Below are 24,294 nucleotides of genomic sequence, written 5' to 3' on the forward strand. Positions count from 1 at the left end.
CTGAGACAAGACACACAGATAGACTTACGCACCTAGTTGCAGATTTTTTTGAGTTATTCTTTTAATCAATTTTGACGACTAAGACTGGGAATACGTCTGCTGATGAAGCAGGGAGAGACAAGGAGAAACTGAGTGGGGGAACGCACCCAGTATGATGAATGAGTGAGACAGAAATGAGATTAGGAGTAGTCCACTGAATAAATGAACAAATTAATGAAGTGAGAAAAAAGAATGGGCGACTTGACGCTGCCAACGACGACGTGTTCCTCTCCTTCTAAATAAAAAGTGCTGCTTCTAAGAATAGCTGCACTTGCCTCTGGTTACGGGCTGTGGTAGCCATCATCATTAGCACCATTGTGGTGAGATTCTCAGCATAGCACAAGTTGCAGTGTGACTGTGGGGGATGATGGCATGTTGCTAACTTGTCTTGTTTTGTTCCTGAAATTCTGAGATCCCTCTGGTGGTGTTTTGGTACTTTAAATGCTGCTGCTTCATTCAGTGCATGGAAGTAAGTTACAGGTACCTAGTAAATGTAGGCCCTTTTTACCTGGCATTTAGATGCATTGTGGGTGATTTGACTCAGATAGAACGCAGACACATAATCAGATCTTCAATTTAACAGAGAAAAGGTTACCAAAAGCTCAAAGTTACTCCAAGTTCTTTGGTGTAATGTTTCACATGACCTGGGGCATTGACACGCTGCTGAAGGTATGGCACAGCTTGCAAAAAGACTTACAATAACAACGTGTCACTGTGATCTGTGATACGTTGTCCCAATTAGATTTCTTATTCAAGCACAGTTTGTGCCGATAAAGACCTGAAAGAAATAGAGCAACATTTTTGCAAAAACACTGCTTCCTTCCCTTCTGTCTGGACCTTTACAAATGCTTAATCCTCATCCTAATCCTTATCCCATAGAATTGAAGTCCTGTTCAACCAAATACCAATATCAATAGTAGCTGCTAGGCTGACCATAAATGTGCTTGCTTGTGGCTTCATCCTCACTGAAGCACTGGGGTCTTTGCACTGTTAAAGACTGCAACTCAATCAGTGTGCTCTGGTTTATTTTTTACTTGACATTCAACCGTCTTCACATCACAGTATGTATCATGCTGGTACTGTAGTAGGGTCTTGAAACTGCAGACAAAAATACAGAGGTGTACAACGTATACCTCTTTTTCAATGGCTATTGGCCAGTAAAAATCTGGACTGTCACTTTTAAATTAAGATACAGGAAAGATATGTGTGTGGAGCTGAGTCTGTGGGGTACAGCCCACCCTGAAACCAGCCTGGAGTTTGGACTAATATTAGATCAGCTGCTTTTCTCAGTTCCCTTCTCCACACTTTCTCTTATCATTTGATGACAAAAACAGACATTGTGTTGAACATGGAGGTTCATTCTTGACCTCAAACACATCTGTGCTAATTCTTACTATTATTCTTAGCTTACTTTTGACCATGTCCCGATCTTGTGATCACTGCCCACATAATGGCATGCAGCAGCTGTACTGAACACTTACTGCTGTTAATTAAAGTCCAACAGTACCTGTTGTAAAGTTGGGCTATTATACCTACATATCATGTACATATCATGTACATATCATGCACATATACGTACATATCATGAATTGTGGATATAATCCTACCAAATTACCCAGTATTTCAACAAAACAGCACAAGAGAGGAGACAATGATGACACAGTTATTCATCTGCCCATCAATTTTTGCCAGAGTATCACTTGTGAATGTGGGACAGAATTGTTTCTAGCCCTTACATACTTTAATACAATACAGAAAATATCAAATACATATTTATTTAGGATATTTTTCAGATTTTTAGACCTTTATTACTTAATAATACAGCCTTTGCTGTTGGTAGTAATGGAGTACTGTGAGTAATGTGGAGGTATTTTTCCTGTCATGAGTAATAATCCTCCTTCGCTGAGCCTCCTAAATGTCATGGACTATCATTACAGTGGCTGGTATAAAAGCTACTTTAAGTTGTCTCACAAGACTAATATGTTTACTGCTCAGCAAGGTCCCTAAAGGCTGCCTGCTTCTGTCACAATGCCACTTTCTTTGAGTTGCACACACTGTGCAAATTAAAACTCTCACACTCTTTCAGCACTAAAACTGATCTGTTTACGATGTCTCCCTTTCCCTGGTTCAGAAAATAGGTCCTGCATGTCTACATTAGGGGTTTTCCTGCATAGAGAATTCAAAGAAGGCTTCCTTGCCATTAATACTCTGCTGCTTATACAAACAGATGACTGTACTGGCAATGATTATTTTAAGAGTGTGGCATTACAGGCAACACTGCCAATAACTGCAACAGTACAATCATTCCAGCATGGAGTTGGGCGAAAATACAGCATATAGCAAGATGTTTCATGGGCTAATTAGTGCTAGCCATTGAACACACAGTTCACATTTGTTGGGTCTGACAGGCAGATACAGAGAGACCGAAAAGTGGCTGATGGTGTCCCAATATTAGTTTGGTGAGAATCTAATTGTTAGTAATACGTCAAGTTGACAGGTTGCTGCTGTTCTACATGCATACAACAACAGTGAGCTACCATATGACAGTACAACAACAGTGCTGTATCATTGTCATATGATGATGGACAGTGGTATGTACCTGTGACATACAAAGTCAGCAGTCAAAAATTACTTATCGCTTGGAACTGCTATATAAACAAGAGTGGGACACCAGGAAGGCAAGGCCAATGACAAAGTCACATTACTGGTGTTACAGGAAGTTTGGCTATTGTTCTTTACCCTCAAGGGCTGTATTTACTATAAATCCAATTTTATGACATAAGGGCTACATCTTGACTAGTTTGCCTGTTAACTGATGAGTCTGCTACAAAAGTGAAACAATTTGATCAACAAAATATAAACATGAGCTGTGAGTAAAATGCTAACATCAGCATGCTAACATGCTTACGATGCAAACAGGAAGATGGGTAGCAGGTGTATTGTTAGCATGCTAACCCTGCTAATTGGCACTAAAGGCAAAATGCAGCTGAGGCTGCAGGGAATGTCATTAGTTCCACAGTTAACTGTCACTCACTGTAATCACTGTAAACTACACAACCAGAGAGGCTGATGACACAATACAGAGTTGAGGCAATGCCTCAGTGACACATTTATGAACAAAAACCGAATATGACTTGATTCACAGAGGTAAGCTTGGAGAGCTTCTGTAATTCATATGAATGGTAATGTCCAAATATGGAGGTTTTACAATTGATTCTTGGCGCATTTTATTGTGAAATTATGAAAAAAAATGTTACTACCCCCCAAGAGCTATAAGAGTATATCCAGTGTAGCTGGGGCTTCCTAAATTCACAGCCAGCAAGCCAGCCAGCAAGGTGATGTACAGCTGTTTAGGAGTTAGCACGTGCTTAAATTAATTTTCCTATTAAAGCAATACATTAAGGTCCCCTAGGTCACGGCTGCGGTAACACCTTTGCCTCATTTGAAGCAGGAAAAGCCCAGTTGTGAGGTAATGCGTAAGCCTTGGCACAGTGATTCAGAGGCTCACTACACGGTTAAAATTAATCCTGTAGCCATGTTCTCCCTCCTCCCTTTGCTGGCCTCCCTAAACATCCCTGAGTTCCTCACAGCACAATAGTGCTGGCTAAGTCACGCTGCATCACTTTTCCCGCTTACCTCCAATACAATCGTGAAATAAAATCAAGCAAGCAAACACATAAATATGCAGACATACACAAAATATTTGCAGTGCAGGCTACAAAATCCCATGGTATCAGTCTCATGGCAAAATAAATCCTGTTGCTTGTTTCTGGCTTACTCATGTTGAAGATAGAAAAGAAATATTGCCAAAAAGAGGATACATTACAGGAAATCTAGGCTATGCACAACAAACTTTTCAGGACCAGGAGTACAAAGGGAAGCATACTGAGCTTAACACATGGTAGGTGATGTTGACTATCTTCTATTTGCTTCCCTTGAAACATTGCAAAGATGTGATAATCCTAATTTCACAGTGGAACACCTTCTCAAAGCCTTACAGTGGGCTTGAGGGCTTTAGATGAAACACACAGGGCCAAGATCAGATTTTTAATTACAATGCTCGTAAAAATGAATGAATGAAGGAAAAAACAAACATGTCAAAAAAAAAAAAAATCTGACATCATCTCGAGGAGGATCTGAGCAATGAGCAGCTACGTAATATTGCTGTAATGAGAAAACCAGCCACGGCCTGTTCTTCAAACAGTTAAGTCAATGAAAGTCTGGAGCACTGATAGGATGGCATGCAACATGTGTGTGCTGATGCTTGAGATGCCCCACAATCCCAAAGCTATTAACCGAGAGTGATAGTTGAAAAAGAGGGTTTTTTTTTTAATTACACGTTAACTTGAAGAAAAGCAAAGACTCGGGTGTCAATAGAGCACAATGCTGCACATCTACATGTAAATGACTCTGGACTGGATCCCTTGGATCCCACCTCAGCAGAGAGAAATGTCCCACACTAATCCTGCTTTATTTTGCCTTATTTCTAATAATTTGATGATACCTGTAACGCTGTTTAACTGGTCTGAAAATCCACGGCACATAAAAAACAGGCACATGCACACGATAAAAGAGCACATAAGTATCACGAGAGGGAGAGTTTCTGTTTCACATGCACTAACGCAGTCCTGCAAGCACAGGGCTGTCATGGATGTAACTTCAATACTTCCTACGCATCTGTTAAGTGATGTTAGCTTTTAGTTGAAGTTAGCTTTTTAGCTAGGTATAACAGAGTATTAGGCCTGTAGTGCACACAGTAAATAAAATCAGTACCTTCAAATATTTAAATGGAAACTTCCATACACAGCATAGCTCTCAAATGATATACTTCGTGACCACATTCTGCCCTTTGAATGAGCTGGTTTCTTATGCTAAAAGCTCAGAGATTTTCTTACTAAACTGATCATTACAAGAACCTGTAGTTGTATAAATACAATTATCATGTTCTTTGATCTTCCATAACTTATTTCAGTAGTTACACTTTCCATTAAATCATCAATAACTATACTCATATGATCAATAGTTTTACATTTTATACTATTCATTACAAACAAGGCAACACCTCCTCCTCCTTTGTTCACCCTGTTCTGTTATATATAAATAAATAAAAAAATAATTATAAATAATTCATAGCCCTCCAGTTCAGTGACCATCTCCTTACTGTCACACAACCAAGTCTCTGAAACGGCTACAACACTAAATTTGAAAGGTAACTGTTGTAAATAGTCATTAATTTTAGAGAAGTTGCTATAGAGACTCCTGCTGTTAAAGCGGATCACAGAAAAACACACAAGTTCATCTCCTGAATAACAGCCACATTCTCATTGAAAGTTCTGGCAGACATGTTCATCCAGGTCAATACTATTTTCTAAATCATAGTTTTTGTGCTCTTGAAGCTTCAGAGTTGTAAAATGTGTCTCCATTCTGACTTTTTTGTTCCTGCAAGCATTTTGAATTTTCCATCAAAAACAAAACAAAAACAGACCACAACAGCAAAAAAAGACACGATCTTCACCATTTTGTCGGTCTCCATTATTTGTATCGATTCAGATCTTTGATTTCCCTTATAGTTGTTATTTTTGCTTGCTCTGGAGTTCCATTAAGTTTGATCATTACTTTGCGCTTCCGTGTCCATGTATCTTGAATCCACTTTTCTTTCTTAAGTATTCTTGCCTGGCGTGCAATCTCAGCATTTCTTTTTGTCAGATGTTAATTTACATATACTCCAGTGCCTTTGAGTTTCTTTGTTAGCTTTAACAGTTCAATTTTGTGTTTCCTGTTGGCAAATCTCATGATTATCTTTAGTATATTTACCTTTCGAGGAATGGTGGCTTGCCACAATATTTTTATCATCTAGGGGGATGTCTTTGCTGTTGAAAAACTTAATGACTTGTTGTTCAAGTGAGTGCAATTCACCTGATGGAGTGTCTTCTCGCTCCTTGTCCCTGGCTGTAACCCTGGCATAGGAGCGGCGGGTTGTCACAAGTCCAGATACAACCAAGTCATCCATCCTTGTGTATTGTTCCAATTCATCCAATCTTCTCTCAAACTCCTCAATTTTCTTGTCCTTTTCCTGGATCACAGTCTTTAGTTGTCGCCCAGTTCATCTGACATGTAATTCAGCGACTTCTTAATTTCCTCAATATCTTCCACAAAGTTCTTTGCCATCTCTTTTTTCTAACACAGTTGTGTTGCTGATTTCCCAGGTGTTGCAATAGGCCTTTTGCTGGTTCACCACCACATGTACAAAAAGTGGTTTGTAGCTCCAATAATTTCAAAAATATTTCCAAGAACTAGAGCAGCACTTTACAATAAAGTGTAAGTGTTACATAAAACTGATGGATGGCGACTCCTTCAGGAAATATTTCCCCAATTTAAGGCGGGAATACATGGTCGTACATAGTGATCTTGATTAAATGCTGCATAACCAGCCTCAAACGTTCTACTACAGTGAAGAGCATGATGTGGTGGAGTGAAATCACAACTGGTCAAATGACTGTTTTGGCTAAATTTCACAGTGGTGTGAACTGAAATGGGAATATTGTCTTTGTCCTGTAAGAAGATCTGTGTGAAGCTGTGAGGAGAGCATCAGAGGAGCAGATGTGATTGGTCCTGATTGTCATCTGAACACACTCTAATAATATGATAATGGTTCTATCTAAACCCACCCTTCATATGTGAGCCCCAGGTGCACTGCATGCCTTAAGAATCTGAAACTTTTCAGAATGTACCTGCAGAATACACTGCAGACTATCCACATCCTTTGCCACTATCTGAATTTCTAGGTGCCGTCAGTCACTTCAACACTGCATGCAATTTAAAGAATCAGCCAATCCAATAGTAATTAGTAACAGCACACACAATAATCAAGTGCTTAATTACTAGCAATGCCTCAACGCAAAAATTCTCCTGTATTCAAAATACTCCTGTCCTGTATTTAAGTTTTACTTAAGTAAAAGTACAGGTCTTTTCAAAAGTATGTGTTAAGTTTATTTTAACTAACTAACTAACTAATACTACATTTTACAGTTGTTATTTTGATAGTAGTTTCATCAGTAACCTTTCATCAAGCTTAAGTTGATAGTTTAGGATGCAAATCATTTCAGTCATTTTCCCCATTCAAAAACAACTCAGGTGACAAAAAGATTCTCTGCAGCCTTGGAACATGCTGCAGTAACAGCATGGGCCACTTCAAGTCCTCCATATGCTTTGGAATATGACTACTCCTTCTCCTAATAAAGCCAGTTTACTTTGATGTTGGACCTACTGCATAAATGCAACAGTGCTTAATTTGCAACAATATGGGTCTCCACCTACTGTTGGCAAGCTGCCTTATGATATGACACAAGTAGAGGAAGAAAACTGCAGTTGTTTGCCACCCCTGAACATTCCTACACCCTTCATTAATGCACAATACATCACTGCAGCTGTTTGTGGGTGAAAAGGTCTCCCTCTCCAAACCTATGGAATAGCAACGGGTGGCGGCTGATGGTATTCAACAGTCCAGCAGCGGGTAGTGATGCAGTCAGAGTTTGGTAACATGCAGGGGGCTGCACTGCTAGCTTAGACTTGAGTCAGCCTGTAAATATGTACTGTTTGCAGTAAAATGCCCAGTTCATTACTGTAATTTGCATTTTGTATGACATGACCATATTATTTTAACTACCCTGTTGTATCTTTAGAGATTGTGCTAATATGCAGTACGAATTTCTGCTGATAGAGATTCAGTGCATCGATTATAAACCACAGCTTTGTTTTTGTCAAAAAAGTTATTATTATATTTTATATTACAAATACAATAAATATCTTTTTATTATATCGTATTATATTAAATATCAACTTTATAAACTGAAATTATTATTATGATATGAATAAAAGTTTAACTGAGAGAAGCCAACTCTCAAAACTGATGTGATGCAAGAGAGAAGATGTACCACTCTGTTTGAGCTGCAGAAACAGAAACACTCACAGTTATACAGTGTGTTCCAGAGCACTGCTTCTTCCCTCATAAACTATGTTTGATGAGTACAGACATCGGGCTTACAGACAGCACCTGAACCTCACAACACACAGCTTCATTTTTTCCCTGGGTCTCTCAGTTAAAATGAACTAGCAATAGCTGATGACCTAGGGCCTGTGACAATTGGTATTTTAACCAGTCAAAGTCAAAGTGCCAGCCAAAAATGAATGTTTTCAACACTGCTCTTCACCAATGATAATTAGCAGCAGAGTTGAGCTGGAATGCAGTGCTACAACAAAACATAGTAAGAAAACCAACATCTCTGAGTCACTAGAATTATTTTGGATATCAAGGGTCTCAGAGGTTAATGTCCCTTTCACTTCTTCAGTGTTTCTTCAAAATGCACTTCCAAGGCTTGGATCGACGTAACAAAACGATGAGCAACTGCGTCCAAACATACAGTATCTAGTTTATTGTTTACCTGCTCACATCTTGCCTAGCAGCACATGTACATGCGCTCAAGCTTGCGTACTCACTTCAGATAGGGTGCACACCAATGCTTTTGGGGTCACGGATCGCTTCCAGAGATTACGCTAGCCAAACTTTGTGGAGCCATTTTTCTGTTTTTGTTTTGTTATTTTTTTTCTGTTTTTTTTAATCTTTTGAACAAATCCCTTAAATATTGTAATGTTGTATAGTTATGAAGCTCCAGAAACCTTCTGTGGAAGAAACTTGATCCAGTTTTCCATTGTCATGAGATTAAAGGAGAATGACCCAATTTTCATTTTTGGGTGAACTGTTCCTTTTAAAATTTGAGATTAAAGTTCTACCGGCTCTGAGCAGCAACAGTGATAATATCAACAGCACACTCATAATTCATTGTTTCATTGGTGTGCATACTCACTCACTGTGTTCAGTATTCTCTCTATCGTCACTTTCCCAGTTTGAACGCACACTTGCTTAGACTTAGAATGTAGTATGGAACTGGGACACACACCGTTGCATTAGAAACTCTGCAACTATGGCCGACGTATTTTGATGCAAAAACTACCAGAACAAAGAGTTTTGAATTTCCTACAGTTCTTCTTCTTCTCCAACGCTATCACCATGTCACAGTGACAAACCTAATTTCTCCCAAACAAAAAAGGCAGGTGGGCATAACAACAACATTTCATGCTGTTACGTGATCCGACAGACTTGTGCCGGAGTGCTCAAAGAAAAGTTGGAAAAAGGAATTAAAATACTTCCCGAACCAGCAGCTCTTCCTATTTTCCAGCTCTACAGCTTTGTGGGTGTCACCTCTTACTTCAGATTTCCCTCCACAGGCATATAAATCAGCTTTTTTTTTCCCCCTCTACAGTAGCATTAGTATGGTTCCAGTACAGCCATCAGTTTTTGAGAGAACGCTCTGGATAAGTAAGGATAATACCATACCCATGTTTCATCCCAAGTTCTCTGTTTCTGAGGCACCATAATTACATTTAGCCCCGGCCACGACTGGAATTAGAACTACAACTTGGAGCACATACCTGAAAGCTCTCTCTCTGGCTCACCTTCATTCCTTTATTCCCTTCCCCTGCTCTCACCCAAGATGACTCAGTAAGCACAATCTCCCCCAAAATCTCATTAAGGCCCACTACAGCCACCGAGTGCTGCTGCATTATTCATGTGTTTTTCCCAAGCACTTTCAAAAAAATGGGTGAATAATTCCATCTGATGTTTAAAATGCACAGTGAGGAAATCAGCCAGGTTACATCTAAGCATACCTTTAAAATAACAATACTGTTGCTGGGCTCCCAGGAACTCATGAAAACTCCATGAGAAATTAACCACTAGTAATTCAAGCAAAAAGTTCCATAAAACATCTAATTGATTTAATCAAATGTACTTTTTATATACGATTCAGCATTTAACAAACTTTAAATCACCTAAAGACCGTCAGTTTGAGACGACATGTGACTCATTTCAGCACTGAGATATTTCAGCGGGACTCATTAGCTTGCAAATATTTTACAAACATTAACATTTTATTTATGCATGGCATGCTAATCCACCTAACACCTGTATGTGCTCTTAATGCTCCCTGCAGAGCCATTCACTGGAGCCAGCAGGTCAGCTACAGAGAGCTGCATAATTCTTAAACTAAACCTGCCCAACTTTACAGACGTGAAGAAGTTGTCCTTGTGTACTATCCGACCATCACATCATGTACGGCTGACGTTCACTGCCTCACTAATTCTAATTCCCATGAAACAGTAGGCGGCCATCTAAGCCATACTTGTCCCCCTCATATAGGACGTTCAGGTCTCGGTTTATGAGGGTTTGCTCCAGGGGTTAATTTGGAAAGCTACCTGTCACACTGGCAGAAAAATGTTCGTACTAAATAATCATGAGATAAAAACAACAAAGCTGAGAGTTGTAGAGGTGTGCAGCTTCTGTCCTCTCTGCTGTCTGTGAAGCTGACATGGTGCATTCCAGTACCAGGTTTAAAGCACAAAAGTTTTTATTTTGCCTCATTTTGCTTTGATGAAGTACCTAGACTCATACTGCACCCGTCATTAGTTTCTTGTCCTTTAACTACAGCATTTTTAATAATGACATGCTAAAATCAATAGCCCATTGATTTCTAAGGCAGATCTCGAAAATTAATATAAAAAAAAAAATATTGAAAAACTCAGCTTGTTATTCTCCCCAAGAACCTCTGTGATATTTTTCAAGTTGCCTTACTGCAGCAGATTCTAATAATTAAATAGTAAAGGCACAGCCAATATGAAAATATAAATTTTAGAGTTTATGTGCGACATTTACTTTTCAGCATATTTTTACTATGGTATGAAGTGGCATGTACCAACAATGCAAAAAACCCAAAGACTCGTAGGCAAGTAACTTTCTTTCTGTCCACTAACCAATTAACTGGCTAATTGAGGGAGTTCTACCTCTGACACAACACTGGCTGAACTAGAGTGGACATATGTTCAAATTAAGTTGGGCAATCTGGCCAAAAAAAAAAAACCCTAATATTTGCATTAAATCGCAATCACGAACCACAATCTAGACTGTGATCATTTATCTCAATGCTGAAATGCCTTGACAGTGTAACTGTAGTGGGGACGAGGGTATTTTTATCTCTTTAATATATTCTAGTAGGTTATTTCTTTTGTTATTTCTTCTTAACATTTATATTTTAGTTAGCTCTCCTCCTTATTTTAGTGTTAACTTGCAAACTATTTTAAGCAGCTCACCTCGCTTTTCCCCTCAGTTCTCTTTTACACACACACACACACACACACACACATACACACACACAAAGTGAGGCTTGCTCCAACTCTTTTAGTTTCGTTCTCATTGTGTCTCCACTAACTTTCTGTCTTTATCGGCAGTATGTTTCCTGAAGCCGCCTCGAAAACACAAACTCACGCTTTGAATTTTTTTCATCTGTGATTCCCTTCTCACAACAGCAGGCGAGCCCTGTGTGGAGGGTGCTTGTTGTTAATGATAAAAGTTGAAAAGATCCAAACCATAAGTATTAACGCATCTCTTCACACTGTTACATTTTTATGCATGCTAGAGAATCTCGTGTTAGTAAATGAGGATATAGTATCATTTCATGACTAGATTTTTACCTTCACAAGACATATGCTGTTGGCAAGCCCCAAGGAAGGCAGGAGGTTCCACAGCTGTTGCTGTTAATTATGCAAATTGGTAAAGTATGGCTCAAACTAAATATAACCCACCATTAAAATTTTAGTGTTGCATTAAGCAGGAGTATAACGCAATAATGACCCCACTGAGTCACAACCTCAGAATGATTTAACCAACCTGTGATGGCTGAGGATGCGGAGAGGGAGAAAGAATGTATGAATAAATATGAATGTGCATCAATCTAACACTGATGTTACAGCAGGGTGTTGCGCTGTATGCTTCTGTCTATGTGTTATGGTTTTTGGCAGAGCTGAGGCTTGTATTAACTCAGCCAAATAAAGCACCAAGCACTGTGGGATACTGTATACAGTATGTACCAGTGAGTGCACTGTATGTGAATACCAGACAGCATGGATTATGGAAGTTTTTCCCAGTTGACCTAACATAAATGTACCATAGTGTGCCATATGTCCACAGCTCCTCTGTCAAAATACCACACGGACGAGTGCCTCTCATCTCCACATGGAGAGTGGAGACTAACTTAGAGTGGCAGATGGGTAGAGGGCATCTGATAAACAGCCACTCAGGTCAGAGTGACATTAAAATGTCTTTCACTTTCCAGCTCATTAAAGAGGGGAGCGCTCCTACATGCACAGGCAGCAGTCTCTTTTACAATGTAATAGTAGTGGTACTTTCCAAATTGTGCTTACTAAGTGTTTATTATTATATTTTACTTTATTTTCCACTTTATTAGCAGCTCTGTCTCAGCTAAGCCCAGCTCTCTGCTGGACAGCACATTCACACTGACCTGAGACCAGTGACACACAGCAGATCAAGACATCCTGAAGTCTGCCCAGTATGGATCAACCAACTGGCTGAGATGGTTTGTCCATGCAGCACCCAACATTCAGAGCTTATGCACAGGGACCCAGAGGAGAGTTCTGCTGATACCTTTTTAAAAGACTGATATTAGTAATAACATTGAAACCAGTTTTTACCGCCCACAGCGGATCACAGCTGACCCTTCTCACCCTGGACATGGACTCTTTGTGAAACTCCCTTCAGGCAGGAGGTTACTGTCCATTCGGACCAAAACCTCTTGCCACAAGAACAGTTTCTTCTCCTGTGCTGTTAGACTGTTGAACACCAACTGACTAACATGCTGCCCTGCACCTTAGTAATTGATTTTGCTCATGTCATTATCCACCTGCTGTTCACTTGCACTATACTCAACCCTGCACTACGTCACTTTTGGACTACCTCCAGAAACATATTTATTTTTCTTATCTTATTTTATTTTGTGTTACCTTATTCTATTTTATTTTTATTTTATTTTACTCTTCTATTATATGTTACTTGTTACGTTCTATGTGTGCACCAATCACCAAGACAAATTCCTAGTAATGTGAAACCTCTTCACTTACAATGGCAATAAAGTCTTTTCTGATTTCTGATTTCCAAGGTTGGAATGCCTGCTGATCAAAAAATGGTCTTTTCCTGAGTTGGTTAGAAAAAGCCTCATTTATACCTCTCACTTAAGTTCCTGATGTCTTAGTATCTCTAACACAATCCGATTCAAAACGGCCTCAGTATCTAAAGACAAGTAAGAAGAAGTAGTCGCCTTAAGGCCTGGCTTCACCAGCATTTACAATGGCAAGTGGATTCACTAGTAATGCTGAGAAAATCTATGTGAACTGTCTGCATTACGTCCAGGTATGACCTGCATATCTGACCAAAAACAAGCTGGTTTAAAGGGAGTCCAAAATGGAGAACACTAATGGAGTTTAGCAGTGGTGCTACACCAATCACATGGGTTTAACCTCTCTGAGGTGAGCTTTCTGAGGCTTCAGTCAACTGTACAAATATTCCATGTGACCTGAAGGTAAACTGCCCTTTATAAAGCAATGTAGAAAAAGGGTGTGGAAGTAGCGAATGTGGATTTCCCACAACCACGGTTTTCTGCAAACATTGACCATCTTGTGCTGTATAGATAATAATCAATTTCAAAAATGTTAGAGCTGAACTTGAAAATAAAATGCTATTTCAGTACAGTACTGTATTATCAGCACTCTTGTCTGGTGATAGGGTTAGAACATACTATTGCTAAAAAATTATTCATAGAATTAATATCTTTTAAAAGAATACCACACATGATTTAGCATTATACAGTTTGTCTAAAAAAGTTGACCAAAATCAGTGCAGCAGCAACCACATATTCACATGTTCTTTTTCCTTGTCATTACCTGGGAACTTCGTTATCCATGGTGCAACTGAGTCAATTTCCATGATTAAACTTGTTGTCAGCCTCAACTGACGCTCACTCACGTGACATCACACGAGGACTTCTTGGAGCTCCAGCTGGAGAGACAAACGGCTTAATATAACTGCTGCAGTGTCTTGCAGTACTATTCCCCAAAACACGTTAAAAGCTGTGAAGGGTCTCTATAAAGAGCGTGTAGAGAGAAAACTAATGCTAGCTTTTGAAACACAGACTGCTCAAATGATCAATTCAATTAAATGGTGAATAAAAACTGTATTAAATCCATTTCATCAGAAGAGGACACATGAGTAGTTATCATCTGAGTTTAAAGGCTGGTACTGGCCACATAGTTTGGATAAACAGCATTTATTTATAACTGTAAATGAGCCACTGATTCTAATATGCTGGAATCTGAGGGCCTCACAGATTGAGTTTGTGTGTGTGTGTGTGTGTCTCCACCTGTTATGTGACCGTGTCCTGCTCACACCAGACTGCCTGAATCACGCTCAGGCAAGAAGGCAGAACTAAGGCCCTTCTGCTTTCATTTATAATTCAGAGCAGCACCACATACCATTTGTCTCCTGCAGAATTATAATTTTCATATCTCCTGTTTCTGGGGAATTGCTTTTCGAAGGAGGGGGGGGTGTTCGCTTATTCAAGGTTTCAGGTGTTCTTTTGTAAGAGCTCTTTCGGGAATAAAGAAGTATCATGTTAGGAAATTTATCAGCAAAAAAGATACAGTATGAAAGGAGAGAGAGATATTTCTCCACAAAAGGCTTCAGAGGGTTGTGTTCATCCATCAGTGAGAAAATCAATAAATCTGCTCCGCGTTTGCCGCATCTCATCTTCTTTGTCTCTATTCAACCTGCACTGATGCCTCTATAATGAATATTTAATCTCTTTATATACAAGTACATATTGTTGTGAACGTACTGGGCTTAATGAAAATACTATAGGCTTTACAGCACAGTGCAATGTCTGGGCAACAGGCTTTCGGATGATGTCAACAGCTTCTGTGCTTGTGATTTTACAGGAAATAATACAGACTTTTATCAAAAAAAAACTTGCAGTTTAACACATGAATGACATGAATGATAAAAATATATTCTTATTTGGTTAAATGCTAAATTTGTTAAATACACTTTAAATTTCAAGTACTGAAAGTGTACTTGAATCTTGTTGCATGTTCTGAGAACATCAAAGTCCTCTCTTGTGGATTTGCCTCCTGAAATCCGCAAGAAACTTTTCGGCTCGGTTGATCCATAATTAGCACAAAGGTCCTATAACAAAGCACTGCTTTGGTTCAGACTGAGAAGGCTTTTCTCTCCAATCAGTCCCTTTACCAGTTCCTCCATTGTGACTGTTTAAGGCACGTTTGAGACTCGAGTTCTGGGACTCAACTACAATAGACCCGGTTTCATTCCAAAAATAGGCCACCAAAGCTCCTTGCTGAATTGAACGCGTCTCCACTTTTGCAACAGAAAAAATCACAACACTTTCATGTAAAATTTGGGACAGAATCATTTTACAAAACGAACGCAGAGCCCCAATCAGTTTCAGGAAACACTTTAAGGTGCTCTTGAAAAAAGAAGAAGAAAGAGAACATCATCTTCAGGCAGGCAAGGAAAGGAGGAAATGTATTTTAAAAGTCTTTCCTTGGTATAACTAACTTATACTAACTTTACTGAGATTTCAAATCTCAGCTTAATCAGAACTGTGCGAGTCAGATTTGACTGGCACTGACTGACAATTTAAATTTATTTATATAGCACCTTATACAATCAAAATTGTCTCTAGATGCTTTACAGAGACCCAAAGCCTGAACCCCCGAGCAAGCAGACAGTGGCAAGGAAAAACTCCCTGTTTACAGTAGTAAACGACAACACAACCGTGTTCAGAGGTGAATTCCAATGGTACTGAACTCTGGCAGTTTCAGAAAGGGTATTTTAGGTATCTATTTTGCAAGAGAATCACGCTCACTTTAACTCACGAGAAAAGCAAAAACACAAATAGAAACAACTGGAAATCTTTCAAGTTAAGTCACCAGAACTTACAGTTTCTCTAGTACTATCACAAAAAGAGGATTTTGTTTGCAACAACGACTTATTTTTACTGGATGTACAGAGAAATAATGTGGATCAGGGTCAAATAAGATGGTACCTAATGCTAATTCAGAGTGCACAGGCACACAAGCTATTGGTCTGCATACACAGAGAAAAACCGAAAGTCCTCATGTGCAATGATTATACCTAGAAAGCACAGTAACAAAACAACAGAGACATCCGAAGCAAAATGAACACACAGTCAGCAACATAACAGAGGAGTGGACCGACCACTAATATCTCGAAGCCAATGTCTGTATACCAAAGAAGGAGTACAGAGGAAAGATACAAATAGTGACAAAAATCCAATAATACCCAGTGAGCTGTGAGAATGACACTGTGTGTGTGTGTGTGTGTGTGTGTGTGTGTGAGTAAAGTTGCCTCATCTGCTGCTCAGAGCTTCGTGGCTGCCTGGCTGGGACCCATTGGTCAACCTGTCATCAGTGGTTCTGACTCACCGCTTAACCTTTGTGAGCATACGCCGCTATTTAGAACAACACTGGCCCCGTGGGGAGAGAGGAATGGATAAATGGATGGGGACCTCCCATCTCACTCACACACACACACACACAGCACTCAGCTGTTCACTTTGGAAAAAAGCTGTTCAATTAAAACTATTAAAGCTATGAATTGAAAACAGTTGACTGTTTAGTAAGAGCAAGGAGGAAGTCCTGTAAGTGAAGTGTATGATTACTTTTATGGCAGTTGAGTTGCTTTGGTACAGGGAGGCATATTGCATTATGTCCCAAAAACATACACTACAGTGCTCAGAATATAAAAATCTGACTTTTATATTTGCTTTTTGTCAACAATGACTTTTTTGATGGCACTGCATAATACCATGCCTGTCACAATGATTTTTACTATCTGTATGGTAGCAGTCACAATGGAAAACATCAATGTTTCATATTCCCATATCTAAAAACTGATAGCTTTCCTTGCAACTGTTGATAACATTTCTGATAATGACTGAGATCAAATCAGTTCTTATCTACAAACATCTCTGTTTCTGCATCACTGCTGAATCTGATGCGTTAACAATGTGTGCTTAAAACGCAGGCACTCGTCGTTGCCAATGTCAAGCGCAGCTGCTAAAGACAAACTGTGGATTTTAAGTGACAAAAAATATAAACCAACTGAAGAGTGCTAGAAAAACTCAAGGGTAACTAAAACCAGTTATGACCGACTTTTCTTCATGCTGTGGGTGGTAACTCACAAAAGTGCAAATTCAGCTGATGCAGGTATTTCAACTGGAAGGCACTGAGGTGTTGGAGCTCTGAACTTTTGAGGTGTGAGGTACTGTGTTAGGTTTTTGAATAGCGAAAGCAACCAAAATGCCCTGAGGGATTTGGCAGTAACACCTACAGTGTTTCTGGATAACTTCGCCTAGAATTCTACAACAGTTAAAATGGGACTATGTGATTCAGCACAACAAACATAAGCCCTCCCCTGCTATCTAATCTTCATAACATTAAAAGACCAGCCACCTGTTACAAGTAGTTGTTGCTTCCTCCTGTGATCACTGCATCTGAGAAAAAAGACTGTGGTATTATGTTTGCAGACAAAGCCAGCATTGAAAACAGACCAGCGAGTGGGATCCCTGGAGCTAATTACTAGCTGTGCCATGATTGTCTTTAAATACCAGGTGGGCAGAACAATGGCACGTCCAGACAAAAGAAGAGAACAAAAGGCCATCCCTTTTTGATAAAAGGAGGACATAAAGTAAATCCGCCACTAAGAACACCACAGAATGTTTTTGGTGCGTGATGCATGGTCACACTAACCTAAAAGGCCACTAACACAGTAATAAGAATCAGAAATATTTAACTGATCACTGCGTCTGATTGAGGGACATTAGTCGCCATGTTTGATGAACTAATAGTTACATCAAACTGGTGGTTAATTAAAAGCCAGGCCCCTGATAATGGCCAAGGGCATGGCTGACATGGAGAAATAAAGGCCAGCATCCAAATATAGGCTGGGAAAAAAACAAGGGTGGACAAACCCCAGGTACCTGCCATATAATGTGCACATCACTTTAACACAATGTACATTTCTACAGTTTTAATTTAACAAATTCAACAATATAATCATGTTACTTTCAACAACTTGCTGTTCTGGTTTAATCAACTTAAGTATTATTGTTCTATTTTAGTCACTGTAGGTGTATGTGTGTTAATGTCTGAGCCAACTGTAGTTTGTAATGATGTGTAAGTGCCAACAGATGGCAGTAGCTATTTCCGAACTATGGTGGAGAGTGAAATTGAACAGCAAAAAAAAAAAAAAAAAAAAAAAAAAATGGATTTCAGATGTAAACAAAAAGTTTTGAAGCACCAGTATGCTGAGGAAAATTCGGGATAGAAAGTTACAAAGCACTTCGACCTGAGAGGAATAAAGCAGAAGAGTGAGCTGTTAACTGATGAGAAGGGCACAGCTAGCTGGAGCTAGCAGGAAAAAAGTTAGTTTGGAGCTAAAGACAAGACTTTCAGTGTAGATTTATCGACATTACACGCAAGACAAATAGGGGACTATAGGGGGCTGGCTAGAAAGATTATGGCCTCTCACAACACTGTACCATTATGGCCTAAAAGCAAGGACGACCTCATGAACATCCTCATCATTTATCAAGGCAGACAATTATGATGTTAATATCTAGGCAATACGGTGTCTGAATTTTGCCTGCAGCTGAATCTGGGGAGGAAATGTCAGCGGTTGTGGCGTACTGCAGGGGTGGGCGTAGATTGTGGTGGAATGGCGATGATTCCAAAGCATTTTTCAAGGCAACTGTGCTCGTAATCACCATTTTCCCATCTCCATCTTTGTGGAGACGGTGGTGGCACTACAGCAAAATCAGCAGTAAGATGTCAATCCTTCTGTTCAACTGTGACTCCAATAATAATGGTGCAGAAGCAGGACAGAGGCTTCCATGTGTGACTATAGAAAGCACTATGCTGGATGTGAATCCTATCAATCGATTAATCCGGGCCTACCAGCCAATTATTTCCCCTAGGTCTGCGACTGTCCAGTGAGTTCATTTTAATTGCCTCTTCCAGTATGCACTCCCTCATATCACTCATATTCAGGCTAAGGCCATGTAATGGATCAGCACCCATGTTTGGAGTCATATATCATTCAGAAAAGAGGAAATGTAATCATTAACCTAGATGTATCAAAAAACAACAATTACATTACACTGGCTTTGAACTGCAGTGCATCTCAGCACCTCAGTTTACATGTATCATTCTTGAAATGGATATCATTGATATAGATACACATGGAATCGCCTCACAGAATTAGATAAAGAGCCCTAGAAGTGAAATGTAAAACACTGACCATCTGTTTTAAAACATTTTTAAATGTCATTTTTGTTTCTCTCAAAATGGAATTTTTGTCCCTGTCACCTACTGCAGACTTATTCAACAAAGCATGTTACTGATTGCTCTTTAAAACTCAATATGTTGCAAAGCTTTTCACAAACTAATGTTCTACTGACAGAACGGATTATTAAAGGCTTATATTTCAGTCATATTGAAATATGGTAATGAAAATATCCTGCCTTGGTTAGGTGGTTTTAGTGGGGTCAGCTCAAAATGTGTCAAACGTTGAGCTGTTTAGTCACTGGTATCCACTTAGCTGCTTCCTACTAGGATATTTAGACTTTATTAATATTCTATTGTGAATCGGGTGATGCCCACTTGCTGACAGCTATGAAAGCTGCTAATGAGTGACAATTAGGCCAATAGCTAATGACAGTAGTGGGTTTTATGAGGAAAGGCAAATTGTTCAAATTGATTAATTTTGTTGCCTGCCAGCACCACTTCAGCTGATGTCTTGTTCAGCAAAGCAACCTCGTGACAATACCAGACGCATCAAGCACATTCTGTCTGACCCCAGTCACAACAACCACGAGGAGCGATGATGGTAATTTTTAAACTCAGTGTCAAATTACTTTGTGCACGGGTATGGATGACAGAAAGAGAGTGAAAATAAAGAGAAAGGGAAAAGAGAGAAAAAGATAATGTAACAATGTGACAGTGTATTCTCATCAAGTGATTCCCAGAATACATCCCCTGTGCTTTTCAGGCACACTGGGATGCTGCAATGATGGCCCACAGCCCTCAAAGTCTCCTTATCATATGCTGTCACCTGTTCACGTATTATTCTTACACCAAACTCTCTGCACACACTCCACTTGCTTTTACTCCAGGGCAGAGGGGAATGACAGGATAAGAGTGTCCACTCAGTAGTTCTCAGTAGGTGTCGTGATGGCCGGTGTGTGTATCAGGGCCAGAAACCTGTCAGTAGTGTGTGCGGGATGAGTCCACTGAATGTGAAAAACTGTCAGTTACCCACAGGGTTGACACAGACCTGTCAGTGGGCTGCAGTTCCTGAGAAATCTCTAGCTGGCTAACATTTGATGCACCACAGTCAAAGATGATGGATCACTCGCTATGTCTTCTTAGGAGCTGCTCAGACAAAGACAGATGGCGTGTCAGAAAAGGGTACAGGCAGCAATGGGACCCAACAGGGATAGGGAAAGCATATCTCACTAATAATGCAACAATTTTATGTGAGACAATCTGATCATAAACAACGTACAATATGAATGCTGAGTTCCCCCTGGGCCAATCATTAACTGCTTAAGCCGTTCTGGCTTATAACTGCAGCACCTTGGGAACGACAATGACAATTTTGAGACTGCTATGACACAGGCGTGAGTAACCACATTCCCATATTTTTTTATATATGTCATCCGTAATCCACAAGATGAATGGCCAAGTGAAGAAAGACAGAAAACTTTCTATTCTTTCCTTCCTCGATTTCATTGAGGGAGACATAAACAGATCTGATGGCATGAAAAACAGTCTATGAACAACACAAGAACTGCTCCACTCATGTGGGAAAAGATCTGATTATGAGCCTGTGGCACCAGAGCATCATTGAGGAGGATCAATAGCGACAGATGAATGCAGTGGAGTGACTGCCCTCCCTCTGAGGGGCTATGTCATATCCCACCATCGTCAAAGACTGCCAGGCTCAAAAGATGTCCAGGCAAGTAAATACTTCTGGACTGGCTCTGATCCAGATCAGCAAATCCTGGATTCAACATGGTCTCCATTTCACTAAGGTCCAGGCCAAACGTTAAACTCTGCTCCTGCCCTGATTGTTGCTAAAAGGCAGTGAAATATTACAAGAGGCTATTAGAACTGACACTATCTTAAAAAAAAAGCTTGGGATCAATAAAGAATATCTATCTATCTATTTACAGTTATTATAAACTATTTTCTTGAGTTTTTATAAACTTAAATGAATAAACCTCAATCAGCCACCCAATGAGGATTTTCCTCCATCATGAGTACAGATAGTGACACATTTTATTTGGATGAAACTTGTATAAAAAATATATTACTAACACTTAATACTCACATTAAGCTTATATTTCCCAGTCCGATCAGGGTGCGATGTACTTGGCATTTAGTGATAAATATCAAACATTAGCATGCTAACCCACTAAACTAAGATGATCAATGCAACCTGTTATGCAGCTCATTATATTTAATTAGCCCCACATTTCTTAATTGGGCACCACCAGATTTCTTGATACCAATGTTGCATGACAGCGTCTTGTGCTGTAAGTACTGTCAAACTGGACGTGCTTGTATGTTTTCGAGCTCCCAGATCATTTCAGATTGAGATTTCTTAAAACCGCTGAAAACCGGCTTCCACTGCTGTGGCAGAGAGAAACTCAGTCTTCACTAAAACACATCAAGAATACATCCACCACTGATCTGTTTGTGCTTCCCACAGCAGGGGATTGATGGTGCAGAGCCATATGCGATAACACAGCAATGCTCATTTCTCTGTACTCCAGCAGGTGAAACAGCTGTGTCACAATATTCCCTCTTTTCAGCAGCTCTTGAAATAGTGTGGCAAGGGGCTCGAGACATTCACACAATGAACCAAAGGCTGGACTTGGTTGCATTTAGAAATGTCAGGTAATCTGTCTTTCAGTGATGAAAAGGCAGCCGTTGGGGATACTCTTGTTTCCTCTAAAGAAATCAATGAAGGAGGTGGTTTTATTTGATAGAAAGCAGAGAGAGAGAAACAGGTTTAAGCTGAAAATACATTTAGAAAATGGGGGGAAAGCACTGGTTCTTAGAATGAACAAGGTAACTAAATGAATGCTTAAGCCACAAAGTAAAACACAGTGGAAAGAAAAAAAACAAAAGCAGACAAATGAGATGAGAAGATGAGAAGAATTACATGAAGGGAACTATAAGGCAGCAGACAGAAGTGTATGGGAGAGCAGTGCATACTTATTTCTGGCATACAGAACCAGGCCAAATACTTTCTTTGCACATTTATCAATATCTTCACAACTTTAGTTTGTGGATTTTCTGTAAGTGCATCCAGCTCTCTTTCCTCCAGTTTCCCTCCTGTTCATCCTCTTCCCATCACACCAGTCTAAATGAATTGGCGAGTGTGTGGTGAGCTATCTGTGGCAGGCTGGAGGAGTTTTGATTTATTTCCACAGCTCACCTAAACTGACGCACTGACAGCATGGATTGTTCTGTAGCCATGATAAATGCCCCATAAACAGATGCTCCAAGCCTGTTAAATGTGCTAACTCTGGATCCACACAGGGCCAGAGATGGAAAAAAAAAAAGGCTAGAAAGGCAATCATAGAGTGGGCCGCTGCACTCTTTGCTCTCATTTCCACATTAAAGCTACCAGGGTGATAGGATAAGACTGGTGATTCCAGCCAAAGTAGAACAAATGATCCTTTTATGCTTGCTCCCCTAATGTGGTAAAAAATGTATTAACAAGGTTTTGTTAAACAGTCTTGTGTTATGATAATCCTGCATGGCACAATGTGCAGAAATCATTACTCACATTCATAATGGGTTAATTGGCTGGTTAAAAAAAAAAAACAATACACAAATCCTTGCAGCTCATCGCTTTAGTCCACCTGTGAAGAAGAATCATTTTCAGACCCTTCTACCTTGTCTCCATCGACACACACCTATTTTATCCCATCTGAGTCAGCATTGCCTGTGTAAATCATACACTCTGGCCCTGGGGACAGAATGAGCCACCTGAAAAGGTGTGTGTGTCGTCCTTCCATCTCACTCGGGCTTTCTACTGTCGTCAACGTAAGACCCTTAGGATGGCTGACTGACAGAGTCTGGGCATCAGAGCTGAAAAACAAGCAGATATATCAGATTCTGCCTACCCAGTGCTCCTCCTAGCGCCCATCAGTCAGCTAAACGAGCAGCACCCGCCACAAATTTAAGCAAATCTGTACTCAGGTAGGTGGGGGAGGTGAGGTAGTGTGTAGTGTAGTTGTGCACTGGATGAAATGGAAGAACTCAAGCATATCACCAGATAGTAATACTGATATTGGATGATTCTCCAAAACTCAACCACGTTTTACAATATCTTCACCTTCTCAAGGTGTGTCCTATCTGCACAGGACATCTACTGTACAGCTGAGGGGAAACAGTGTGGAAATAATCTATGCTTAAAGTAAGATTAGGGTTAGAGAAATATAGTAGCTGATCCAGTCTCCTAAAGTCAACATCACACCATCCACCACCTGAAACAACAGTTCATTTCTGTGTCACACAGGGCGCACGAGTTCCAGCACTGGCACCAAACAACGTTAATCTGCAGGGCCGTATTTCTTCAGGTGACATCACTTGAGCCAACTGATTAGATTTTGCTCTCTCAGGAGCAACAAAAGGCTCTATACACCTTTTGTCACTTGTTCAGTAGTACTCTCAAAGACCTGTTCTCCTTAAACAAATAAACAGAAGAAGTAATGTACTTATGTATTTACATAAAAATACTAAATAAATAAATATATTGAATGAGCCATTGTTAATACTGATTGAAGACATCTTCTAAATAAAGTTCAGTAATAACTTTGGGATAATGTTGATGCTACTTATGCTACTGTTGCTTATGCTGCTTTTGCACACCCTTTACTGATGCTAGAAAATTGGTAAATGAAAGGTGAACATTTTGCCAAAACCCATATTTCCACCCATTATCCATACCCTCTTCTCCTTCACAGAATCTTATCCCCGATGACACTGGGTAAAAGGTGGGGCACAGCTGACACAGCTCAACAGCCTACCCTATCAGAGGGCTCAAAACACAGTATGATCCAAGCATATCTAAAAATAAAACATGTCACTGGATGAACTGGCCTTCCTGTGCTCACCACCATCTCACCACAGGCTCTGTCACCGCTGTGTAGATAACTGCAGCAGAGTGTGGAGTTGGTG

The 24,294-nt window shown here is 39.9% G+C and overlaps 1 protein-coding gene across 5 annotated transcripts in view; it reads right to left on the bottom strand.

The window, feature by feature from the left end:
* trappc9 (trafficking protein particle complex subunit 9) overlaps nucleotides 1-24,294 on the bottom strand; it is a 193,064-nt gene that overhangs the window by 34,709 nt on the left and 134,061 nt on the right. The gene's annotated exons all lie outside the window — the stretch shown is intronic.

This window comes from Scatophagus argus, chromosome 17, assembly GCF_020382885.2.
Source record: "Scatophagus argus isolate fScaArg1 chromosome 17, fScaArg1.pri, whole genome shotgun sequence".
NCBI classification, from domain to species: Eukaryota; Metazoa; Chordata; class Actinopteri; family Scatophagidae; genus Scatophagus; species Scatophagus argus.